We start from the raw sequence: 12,699 nt of genomic DNA on the forward strand, positions 1-12,699 counted from the left end.
TTTGCACCATTTCTTGACCTGTTCGTGTCATCTGTGCGCAGATAGAAAGATATAATACAACCTTATTGTCAACAGTATATCCAGCTTGATCCAAAAATGTGGGGCCTAGGGATGATAAAGTGCATATAGACCTTACCCCTACCTTGTGAGATAGAGAGGTTGTTTCCGATAGACCTTGGGCTCAACAAAGAAAGTAAGATATGATAGGATCTAAAAACAGAACCAGGAAATCTCTTATAACAAAAAGCCACTCTTAGACCATTTTGCATTCACAATCACATTTCTCAAATTTTTAAAATCATAATCTAATCCTCCTCATCTTTAGAAGAGGCACAGCTAAAAAATTTCATGGGAAAAACAATCAATGTTACAACTGGGGTTAAGAGGGCAATACAATATCCATGAATCATGAAAACAAGTAAAACCTCCCATTCTATGATCTGCTAGACTGGAAGACTTCTACATCTCAGCACGATCCCAGTTGATTGCTTTATCTTCAAACTCAGAATCCGCTTGATGGGGTCTATCGGGTGCCATCTTACTCATCATTGCGAGACCTGGAAAGTGTAAGAATCCCAGAAGCATAAATATAACGTATAGTTGATCAACAAATCATTACAACATGAGAATTTTATACTAACAGCACTGCTTCTGCTGATCCAAGGTAACTTAATGGGTTCAACCTTTCACAAAACTAATTCTAGCGTTAAAATAATGAGTTCAAATTTCGCATTTGTTGAGATTTAAATTGGTTTCTATATACATATATATCTTCTGGGGTTCAGATGAACCCATAGCCAAAAGGCTACATCTGCCTCTCCCCACCTTACACCAGACTTGACAAACATCCCTTAATCTGTCCACATTAAGAACCAGAACAATTGGAGACCAAGTAGAGGCTTCAAATACCACACAAAGGCATGCTAAGCCAGAATAACAATGGTTGGCAGTGATCCAGATACTGCATAACTAGACCAAAAAACATAAACTGTGAGGTGGGAAATAGTTAGAATCCTAGCACTCTTGACCAAAGGTATCATGTTTGAGCACTAGAAATAAAGAAAATCCTGACTGGAAGAGCACTCTATCTCCTCTAGTGAGCCCTAACTGACATGGATCCAGATTAGTCGATCCAGTAGATTTCAAATATCGGATGTCTGAAGCCCAATAAAAACAACAGTGGCAAAGAAAAGCGGGTAAGGTTAGACCATTTTATCTATGTACATTCCTTTGTTAGGGCACATGTGTCTATCAACCTGTCTGTCTAAATCTAGTTCATCAGTACGGGCTATAATGGTGTAACGGTTCTGAAAGAAGATGACAATGAAATTGATATTTTTGCTTTGACTATGTTAGTTTGCAGTGGTCTTTACCTTCAACCATCTTGTAAAATGAAGACCACCTTCTGTCTCTGGAAACCTGGTACTGGTCCAGGGTCTCTTGGATGTCTTTGTCGTGCTTACCCTCTAATACTCCCTGCAGAGTGATTACCGCATTCTTTGTTTTCTTCAGGATATTATACTCATCCTCAATTTCTAACTGCACAAGATCATTTCGGGATGAAGTAAGCGTAACAGCTAGTGCAAACTGTGTTGCAGCAGGCCAACATGAAGAGGCAAGCCACCTCCGTGGCCCATCTAGTTGTTTGTCCCTCGCTATACTGATTCACTCTTCCCCTCCAAAGACTAAGCTTGTAAGTATTGAGCATTTGCAGCTCCTGTACTCTGAACCATCCTAGAAAAAGCACTTCCCTCATTTTGTAATAATACTTCTGGACTATCACATTCAAGTACCTGAGAAGAGAGACACAGCAGGTAAATTGAAATAACCCACATAAATAAAAAGGAACCAAAAAATGCAATTCCTCTTTAGTATATTTAGAATCCACGAGGATACCAAATGTGCAATTCGGCATGACCTGCTATTATCCTATTTCGGTGACATGACTAGGGCTAGAGCAAGCACTCTACCTGACCAGAATCAAGCAGAAGAATTCTGTCACAGTCAATGATAAGAGTTCAAACGGTGAGCAATGATCAGCATGGTGCATGACTTAAATTCTTCGCGTATGGTCTTCTTAATAAGATCATCAGTTCTAACATCAACAGCAGCAGTTGCCTCATCAAGAACAAGAATCTTTGACCGGCGAAGCAATGCTTGAGCAAGACTTAAAAGTTGTCTTTGTCCAACACTGAAATTTTCTCCGGTTTCCGAGACCTTAATTCACAGAAGTAGTTTTTTGTTAGCTCTAGCTGAAATCTGTTTGACAAGTATACTAGGGATAGAAAAGTCGGAGAATAAAACTAACGAAATTCTCATTTTTTTTAATTCATGTTATTTTGATAGAGAAAGCATCATATTAAAGTTCAAAATTTGAATAACTAAATGAATCTGAATTCTTGAAAGTTGTGAAATTGTAGAGTAAAATTGAAGTAGAATGGTGTCAAAGCAATTTGAGATATTTTAAAATCACTTCAAATACTAAGTTTTAGGTAAGTTGGACTGGAGAGTGTAGTAAATCTAGTCTATGAATCTTAAAATTTTATTATAAGAAATGAAAGAATCTCATAACCCAACCTAGCCCACGACTTTGACAAGCCCACCCGACAAGGAAAACTAGTAATGTACTCAACAAGGAGGACTATTGAACTTCTTAATGGTCATTGTGTCAAGTCTTTACAAAGCATATATCTTCTATTCGGCATGAGTACATCTCTAGTTTTGGGATATTCCACTTCTCTCCTGAATTACGTCAGCCAAATAGCTCTTCCAACTGTCCAGATACTTGTACTAGGAATCTGGTGCCTTTGATGACTCGAACTGTAAGAATCTCTTATCCTTCCATGAACAAACTCTCCAAGATGTCTCCTTGGGACCTCCATTTCAAAATCTTAAATACCCAAAAAATTGGAGGATTCTGTATGGTCTATGAAACTAAACACAAATTACACATTATCAGTAAGAACTCATAATTTTATTAGCAGTAATTTGTGTATAATGCGCTAGAGAAACATTGAAACTAACATACATCTGTTTCTAGATTTCATTAACAAATTAATAATGGCAGTAGCTTTTACACATACTCGGTGATCTTTCATTGCACCAGAAAGTAGGAACTGGTCTTTACTGTCAAATATAGAGGAATTGGCCAAAGCAAAAAAAGGAAGAACTGGTAGAATTTTCAAGACAACTTGCTTTCCGGTTGATTATGTGTCGATAGTAACATTTCTCTCATTTATGTGTGCTGTAGAGCCATAGGCTTATTGACAGTTTACAACATGATTGGAAGGTAGCTCTTCAAATGTAATACACCATCCATTTTCCTTCTTTGCATGAAATGATGTGTTTTGCCTCCTTTACTCTTTCTTCTCTCAATAATAATCTCTTTTCTCATTTTAAAAAATCCCCATATTAATGATTTTGAATCAGAAAACTGGTTGAACTAAAAGCATTTTCTGCACAGAATGCAAACTAGCAAGTGTAGCAAACTTATATATAAGTAAAGCAACAAGAACAAACCTTGGCATCAAGACCCAAAGAGTTCCTCCTGATAACTTCCTTTAGGTGTGCCCGTCCTAGAGATTCCCAAAGGTCCGCATCATTGTGCTCATTGAATGGATCAAGGTTAAATCTCACAGTCCCTGACCAAAAAACATGAAGACTATTGAGATAAAAACTGCTTAATGATAGATCGGTAGGTTGTTAGTAAAGGCCAGTACCGAAAATGAGGGACATATTTAATTTGAAATAAAATGCAGACCAACTCGACGAATTGGATAGTAGAATATTTTCCTATATCTATATTTTAGAATTCACCCATTTAAACTTTTTAAAGACTGTCCTGAGATTTTCATTTAATATTCTCTGTTAACTGTCCAAAGGAGCCAAAGGAAATAACGAGTAAAACTGAAGAAGCTAGCCACTGTTAAGAAAATAGCAGATCCTGCCACCCAATATCCCCACACTTATTTTTCTTAGACTTTTACTCCCACTCCCAGAAGCTCCTACCCTTATGTGAAATGGAAGAGAAATAAGAGAGAACTCAGCTTGATTATTCCCTCAAGCTATTGGGGTTTAAATAGCTAAATTTACATGTCCCGAAAGGAAAGAAAATCAATACAAATAAATACCTAATCAATATCTAATTATAATAGGAGTAAATCAAGCTACCTTCCATATTTTCATATGCTATAGAATATTTAGGATTCTAACACTCCTCGAGCTGGTGTATACAAATTATATGTACCAAGCTTGTTACCTAAATAACTCGTTCTACGACCGAGTAGGGACTTGGTGAATATATCAGCAAGTTGATCACTTAACTGTACGAACCTTGTGCCCATGTCTCCTAAGAGTAACTTTTCTCTGATAAAATGACAATCAATCTCTATGTGTTTGGTTTCTCGTGAAACACCGGATTTGATGCAATGTGAAGTACAACTTCATTATTGCACATGAATTTCATTTCTTTGGTATCTCTAAATTTAAAATCCTTCAATAGTTGCTCGATCCATATGAGTTCACATGTTGCCACTGTCATAGCCCAATATTCTGCACTAGATATAGCAACCACATTTTGTTTCTTACTTTTTCAAGACATCAAATTTCCCCCAACTAAAAAATAGTATCCGAAAGTGGATCATCTGTCAGAGGGTGACCCTGCCCAATCTGCATCTGAATATACAATAATTTTCTCATGTTCTCGGTCTTCATAAAGTAGTTCTTCCCCCGGAGAAGATTTTATGTATCGAAGAATGCGAATAACTACATTCCAGTGATTCTCACGAGGAGAATTCAAGAACTGACTTACAACACTAAATCCGAAGGTAATATTAGGTCGAGTCACCATCAGTTAATTCAACTTTCCTACTAGCCTTCTATATCTTCCAGGATCGCTAAGAGGCCCTCCGACCTGGTAAGAGCTTAACATTTGAATCCATTGGAGAATTAATAGGCCTATAATTTGTTATCCCAATCTCCTCAAGAATATTAAGTGCATACCTTCTATGTGAAATGGCAATCCCTAATGCGGATTGAGCAACCTGAATGCCCAAGAAGTACTTCAATCGACCAAGATCCTTAGTCTGAAAGTGTTGGAAAAGGTGATGTTTTAAGGAAAAATTACACAAATTTCATATTTAAGACACCATATTACCTAATATCCCTTAATATTTTATAAATTACATAAAATCCCTATTTGCATATTTACTGGTGATACATATGCTATAACTTGCACACCCTATTTAATCTCTCCTCTTTTCACGCCATCTCTCTCTTTCTTTTTATGCATCATCTTTTTTTTTCATAAATTATTTCCCTAAAATCTCTCCCATTTAAGTAGATTTTGAGTCAACTTCATTCTTCAATACTTCAACTGATTTCAACCATAATCCTTCATCCTTTAATTTCAAAAATTGACAACTTCTTCAAAGAGGTTAGCTTTTGGTTTATGATTTAAAATCCTTTTGTGTTAATTTGTTTTATCTTCAATGGCTAATGAAGTTTTACCCTCATTCATCTAGGGAATTTCACAAATTGAAACACAAAAGTTGTTCATGATAGTAATCAGATCGTGGGTTTTACTCCGGCCAATTTTGATTACACCAAATTAGGTTTTAGTGAAAATCGATCAAAGCAGTGGAACGATCCTGAAATATTAAAGGTTTTAAGAGAAGCTTTTGCTGCAAAAAATTAAATTTCCCACATGCAAATGGAAGATCGAGATGAAATTCAACAAATCCTCAAATTCCCGTCGGAGCAGGTTTTATTTTTCCAATTAATTCTTAAATTGTGATTCATGTAACTAGTTATTTTAAATGGTGATTCATATGGGTGATTCATATAATTGCAGATTAACAGATTAACTGGTTACTTGGTAATTCATATTTTTTTTGGTGATTTATATAGGTGAAATAATAAAATGGTATTTTAATTGGTGATACATATATTGTGCTGGTGATTCATAGATATTGATTTAAATAACTAATTCTTTTAAATGATGATTCATATGGGTGTGAAGAAAACTGCATATTAACAGATTAACTGATTATTTTGTGATTCATATTTTTTTGGTGATTCATATGTGTGACACACTAAAATAATATTTTAATTGGTGATACATATATGGTGCTGGAGATTTATAAACGGTGATTCGTATAAACGGTTCTTTTAACAAGTGATTCATATGGGTGATTCATTTAATTGCAGATTAACAGATTAAATGGTTACTTGGTGATTCATATTTGTTTGGTGATTCATCTAAGTGATTCATATGGGTGTTACACTAAAATGATATTTTAAGTGGTGATATATATATTGTGTTACGATGATTCATATGCTTGTTACTTTTATTCTCTGCGGATAACTTTTTTTGTTTATACATATGTGATAACACTTTATGTACTCATTTTTTTATTGTTGTAATTTATAAATATGTCATTCATTTGACTTATGAATCATCTGTTGATTTGTGTTGTTGACAGAATGTTAGTTTGCTTGTGAAAAAAAGACATTCCCACAATGTAAGGATTGGTAGTGCACATAATATTAATGTAGTACATAAGCTTAACGAAGTTCTGAATGATGAAGGAATTAGAATGTTTAGAAGCACTTGTTTTGGGTCATTTCTGGACCTACCTAATTGTAATTTTCAAGTATCGATAGCAAAGTGCTTGATGACCTTAGAAGTCCAACACTCATGTCAAGATCAAATAAAGGTGTTGGTTAACAATACAATTCTTCGATTTTCACTGTACGAGTTTGTTATCGTTACCGGCTTAAAATGCCAAGGCAGTGTTAATGATTTTGATTATTCAGAACTTCCACCATATCGACTACAAAAAAATATTTTTCGAATTCTTCATCATATGTGAAAAAGGGTGAGTTGGTCAGCTTTTTTTGACTAAAAAGTGTGAAAAATTTGAAAGATGCGGTAAAAATTGGGATATTGTACTTTATACACACATTTGTGTTCTCCCCATTGGATAAAACTAATATCCCTGTCCGAGACGTCCACATGGTGGATGATGAAAGTTATAGTCCTTTTCCATGGGGAAAAGTAACTTTTGAGAAATTGATGGCTTTTATTAGTCGGTCGATGAATGAGGTCCAAAAGTTTTACCGTCTGAGTGGTCTATCATACGCGCTTCAAATTTGGTGGTACGAATGTTGTGCCGAAGTTGATGAATCACTTGTCGTTCGTGTTCACAATTTTATTCCAAGGATAGTGAATTGGAAAGTTGTAAAACCCAAGCCTGGATACGAGGATCTTATGGACGATATGTTTAGTAAGGTAGTGTTTATTTCATCATTATACTTTTGTATGTCTATTTTTAATTTTTAAGGTACTTTTAATTTTTGATCTTTTATGTTACTTTTTTTGTAGCTTGTATACAGAAATATAACCTCGTCACCACAGGAATTGAACCATCTTGATTTGCCCAATCCTTTGATGTTTGGTTCAACAGATGATACTGCAAATGTAGCACAAACAATACTGTACAACAATAATCTGAGAGGACTGCTCCGACTGAATTTGATGATTTTAGTACACCTCTTAGTGCAGACATTCTCAAAAAGATGAGGCTTGATGTTGGTCAATCTTCACATCCTCCTATGAAGAAACAAAAAATAGTTGAGGAGTCAGAAAAGGTTAGCTCACGAGTAGCAAAATCCAAAAAATAGTCAGACAATTTGTCCAAAGATAAAAATTTGGTAGGTCCTTCAATAGATCGTTCGGAGTCTCGAGTTTCCTTAGATAAATACAAAGGTGTGCCTAATGTTGAGATTAGGGATGTCGATAAGCATCTGCTGCTTCAGAGGAAATGCTATCACTATCCAAGTCTGATTTGGACGAGATAAAGTCTTATGTTAGGACTTATGTAAGTATAAAATTTTGTTGTTTTTCTTCTGTTAATGTCAAAACATATTATAGGTTAACGTAAAATTCAAAATGTTATTCACAATGTAGGTTGACATGAAATTCAATGATCTTCAAAAGTTGATGGTCGACCAGTAAACAGGACTTTTGGGAGTTGTGAAAGAAGGTTTTGCTTCATTTGGAAAGGTATTCATAGTTTATCATTAGTATCACTATGTTACTGTATTATTCTAATTTCTTATCTTGCAGGTTGCTTAATATCCAGTGCATGAAAGTGAAAAAGGCAACCCGGATATAGAAGCGGATCCTCCTCAATCTCTTAATGAGCACACAACGGATGCTAAAAGTTATAATGTTGTAGATATTGCTGGTCAATCATCTAAATTAGATGGCAATGAAGGAGCAGTTAAGGAATCGTTGAAGGTAGGTAATTAAATTGACTTAATTATATTATCGTTTTGTTACAACTTGCTCAAAATATTACCCTCTAATAGTTTTGATGTTATTTTTTGAATTGCTGGAACTGTTAATAAAATGGTGTGTATGTATTTATTAAGTAACTCATATGTATCACTGTGATACATCTGACATCATATGTATCACTTTGATACATCTGACATCATATGTATCACTTTGAGACGTATAGACAATTTAAAAAACTTCTAGTAATTGATTCATCATATGTGTTCAATTGATTCATATTAACATGTTAAGTTTAATTACTAATATGAATTAAATATTTTTTCCCCAACGGTTAATATGAATCATATGACAATATTAATTTTTTGAATATGGGTTCCTTAAGTTTTCAAAATGTATCACTTTTATATATTTCTATCAAACTGTTTCAATTTTCATACACACAATTAATTAATTCAATTCATATCAGAAGTTAGATCACAATACAAAATTAAATTTGAAATAAATCAAACAGGAAGCTGAGAGTTTGTACGCAGACAAGCTACAAGAAGATGATAGGCACAGTACAGATGCTGAAGAAGACGAAGTTATAAAGAAAGAATGCGTAATGGTAATATCGATTTACTTATAACGAATTTTATTTTGAAATTTGAAGTAGTTCATTATAATGGTCACAACCTTATTTAAGTTTTTCTGTGGCATAAAAATTTTTCAGTAACGATGTTTTAATCCTATTTATAGATGATTAATGTTTCAAGTACCTAAAGTTGGTTATCTGTTATATAAGTTTTCAGCTGTATCACAGTGATACATAATGATCCATATGTATCATATGATACATAAACATAATTTAGGAACTTCAATTCTAAACTTCATTATAAAACTAAGTTATCTTTTTACATACGTCACACAGAACTCTGAAGAAGCCCTTCATAATATAGATGAAGATTTGTCTAAAGCTATTACCTTGTACGTACCACCATCGCGTGCTACCTATCCAACACGGATCAATTATATAGATGTTGCAGCTATTGACATATGTGATCGGCAAGGCAACATTGATAGTCAGTGTTATATTAGTGACAACGCTATTGCAACTATTTTGGAGGTCCTTGTGTGCAAGACTAATCTGAAATATGTCAGGAAGTTCCTTTCAAGAGAAATAGGCAGTCATCAAAAGTATATCAGTTACCATTTGTTGGTGTGTTTGATTCTGGGTTAAAAGATAAAGAAGTCATCCAGTCGCATAAAAAGTTGAAATATCCATTTGAAGGTCACAACATTAATGGACCATATGCTGAAGATCTCTTCTCTAAGTTCTCTGTTTGGATGTCAGCTGGACTGTACAATCCACATGCTACTAAGTAAGATTGATGAATCACATTTCACAATATCATATATATGTACTACTTTCAATACTTATAGGAATTATAATTTGATTTCAGGAAAGGAAAAGATGAGTACTACACGGCCAAATACACTGATCTAAAACCAAGTCTTGATTTTGTAGTAGCACACTCGGTGAAAAAAAATTAATTTTATTACATGGCGCAATGAAGTAATTGTTGGAATGATGAGGTATGCCTCAAAGAAATATATATAGCAATTAACAACAACAAGCCCAGTGTATTCCCACACAGTGGGGTCTGGGGAGGGTAAAATATACGCAGTCCATACCGCTACCCCCGAAGAAGTAAAGAGGTTGTTTCCGATAGAGCCCCGGCTCAAGATAAAAAAAAGGGTAATGAAATGTGAAGCAGGATGGTTGGCTTAACAGAAGTAAAGAATCATAAATAGTAAAATAGAACTTAGAGCAATACAGGATAGGGGAACTAAAAGCCATAAGCTATAAGAAATAAGAAAAACGAAATCTGGAATAGGGAACCCGCCTAGTAGTAACCTACACTCACAGACCAAAGCCACCCACCACACCCAGTCTCTCCTGACTAGCGGCTCCTACCTATCGACATAGTCCTATGATTACTAGCCCAGCTAAATAGGGACTCTCCTAATTATTTGCTACAACCCATGTACTCACCCTAGCCTTCTGCCCTTATCCGCGACCTCCACACCTTCCTATCTAGGGTCATGTCCTCTGTAAGCTGAAATTTCTCCATGTCATGTCTAATCACTCCCCTCCAGTATTTCGTCGGCCTCTCTCTACTCCTCCTGAAGCCATTTAAGGCTAGCCTCTCACACCTACGAACTGAGGCATCCGCACCCCTACTCATCACATGCCCAAACTATCCCAGCCTTCCTTCCTGTATCTTGTCCTCCACCGAAGCCACTCCCACCTTCTCCCGAAATATCTCATTCCTAACTCTACCCCCTCTTGTAAGTCCACACATCCAGTGCAACATTCTCATTTTCGCCACCTTCAATTTTTGAATATGGGAGTTCTTGATAGGCCAACACTTCTCTCCATACAACATGGCTGGACGGACTGCCACTCTATAGAATTTGCTTTTAAGCCTAAGGGAACACCTTCTTATCACACAACACTCAAGAGGCGAGCCTCCACTTTATCCAACCAGCTCCAATACGATTAGAGACATCCTTGTCAATCTCACCATTTCCCTGAATTATAGATCCAAGATACTTAAAAATATCCTTCTTATATACTACTTAGGAATCCAACCTCACCACCACTTTGTCTGCTGCCTTAAGTCACTAAACTTGCACTCCAAATACTCTATCTTGGACCTACTCAACCTGAACCGCTTAGATTCTAGGGTTTGTCTCCATAGCTCTAATTTTGTATTCCCCCCACACATATCATCAATCAGCACTATATCATCTATAAATAACATACACCAAGGCACTTCACCTTGAATACTCCACATCAACACATCCATTACCAGCGCAAATAGAAATGAACTAAAAGTCAAACCCTGATGCAACCCTATCTTGACCGAAAAGTGCACTGAGTCTTCTTCCTCCATTTGCACTCGAGTCATCCCTCTATCGTACATGTCCTTAATAGCTCTGGTGGACACCATCGAAACCCTTTTTACCTCTAAACATCTCCAAAGAAACTCCCTAGGGACTTTGTCATAAGCCTTCTCCAGGTCGATGAACACCATGTGCAAATCTCTTTTTCTTTCCCTATACTGCTCCACTAATCTCCTCACCAGGTGGATTGCCTCTGTCGTCCAGCGACCAAGTATAAAACCAAAATAATTCTTCGAAATGGACACGATCCTTCTCAATCTTTGCTCAACCACCCTCTCCCAATCTTCATAGTATGACTCAACAACTTAATACCCCTATAGTTTTTGCAACTCTGAATGTCCCCCTTATTTTTATATAACAAAATCATCGTACTCCATCTCCAGGCCTATATATAGCAATTAACCTTTTCATTAATTTTTATTATTAAAGCACAAACTAATTTCACAATATGAACCAAAAAATTTAATGTTTACAGAATGAATACAGCTTTTCTGGTAGTAGATGTATCATAGTGATACATCTGGGTCTCATATTTATCAATGTGATACATTTGCTGTCTAACTTGAATTTAATTTAAAAATTTAATAAGGAAGCATGGGTTAGTGTCATCATTTGAACAACTGGTTATTATTATTTTTTTATGATTGAAGAATTTGAATGTTGATGATTTGTACTAGCGAACCTCGACTAGTCTGGTTGAAGTATAGGTTTTATCAGTTAACATTGTCATTCTTTATTCCTTTGGCTGTGACGATTGTTTTGGTTATTCTTGCGCAAGATTTGAGCATCATATCCAATGCTAAAATCTTTTGAACTACATTCTGTTGCATATTTTTATGAGCAAGATTTAATTTCTATGCTGCATCCTGTTATGATCGATGTGCAACTCGATACATTTGTTGTGGATTTAACTTGTCTCTACGTTTAATGCAAAGTTGTGTTTACTATATCTTTCTTTATAGTAATTAATATTCCAAGTCTTGTGTATGCCTTATATGAATCACATGTTCTTACACATCATAGTTTTTTATTACAGCATATAGATGTGGTATTCTACTATATTAGAAAGAAAGCAAAACTAGAAACAACCAGTGAATATAGATATACCACTATGAATTGCGTGTTCATGAACTACATTCATGATACATACACTAATTATCACCAAATTCATTCTGAGATTGATCTTAGCTTGCATGTCAAAAACGTTCGCTCAATGAAAGTGGCTTCGATAGAGAGATCAATTTGTGAGATTTTTGCAAGGACTATGCATTCCAACTGGTATTCCATGGCATTTGATTGACGATGTGTATGTACCAATAAATTATAAAGGGTCGTTTCACTGGGTGTTGGCAGTCATAGTACTCAAGGAAAGATGCTTTCGTGTTTACGACTCGATGAAAAGTCATAGAGGTCATGCTGATGAGAAAAAGAGCTTGCTGAAATGTGGT

At 35.5% G+C, this 12,699-nt stretch overlaps 1 long non-coding RNA gene across 1 annotated transcript; it reads right to left on the reverse strand.

Moving 5' to 3' along the window:
- Positions 1-202: 202 nt before the first annotated feature.
- On the reverse strand, positions 203-4,047 carry LOC107857290. Its single transcript, XR_001670822.2, has 4 exons — positions 3,520-4,047; positions 1,971-2,217; positions 1,374-1,793; positions 203-557 (listed from the first exon to the last, which is right to left on the reverse strand). It is a non-coding gene; the product is annotated as an uncharacterized LOC107857290 (long non-coding RNA).
- Positions 4,048-12,699: the final 8,652 nt, after the last annotated feature.

This window comes from Capsicum annuum, chromosome 1 (genome assembly GCF_002878395.1).
Source record: "Capsicum annuum cultivar UCD-10X-F1 chromosome 1, UCD10Xv1.1, whole genome shotgun sequence".
Classification (NCBI taxonomy): domain Eukaryota; kingdom Viridiplantae; phylum Streptophyta; class Magnoliopsida; order Solanales; family Solanaceae; genus Capsicum; species Capsicum annuum.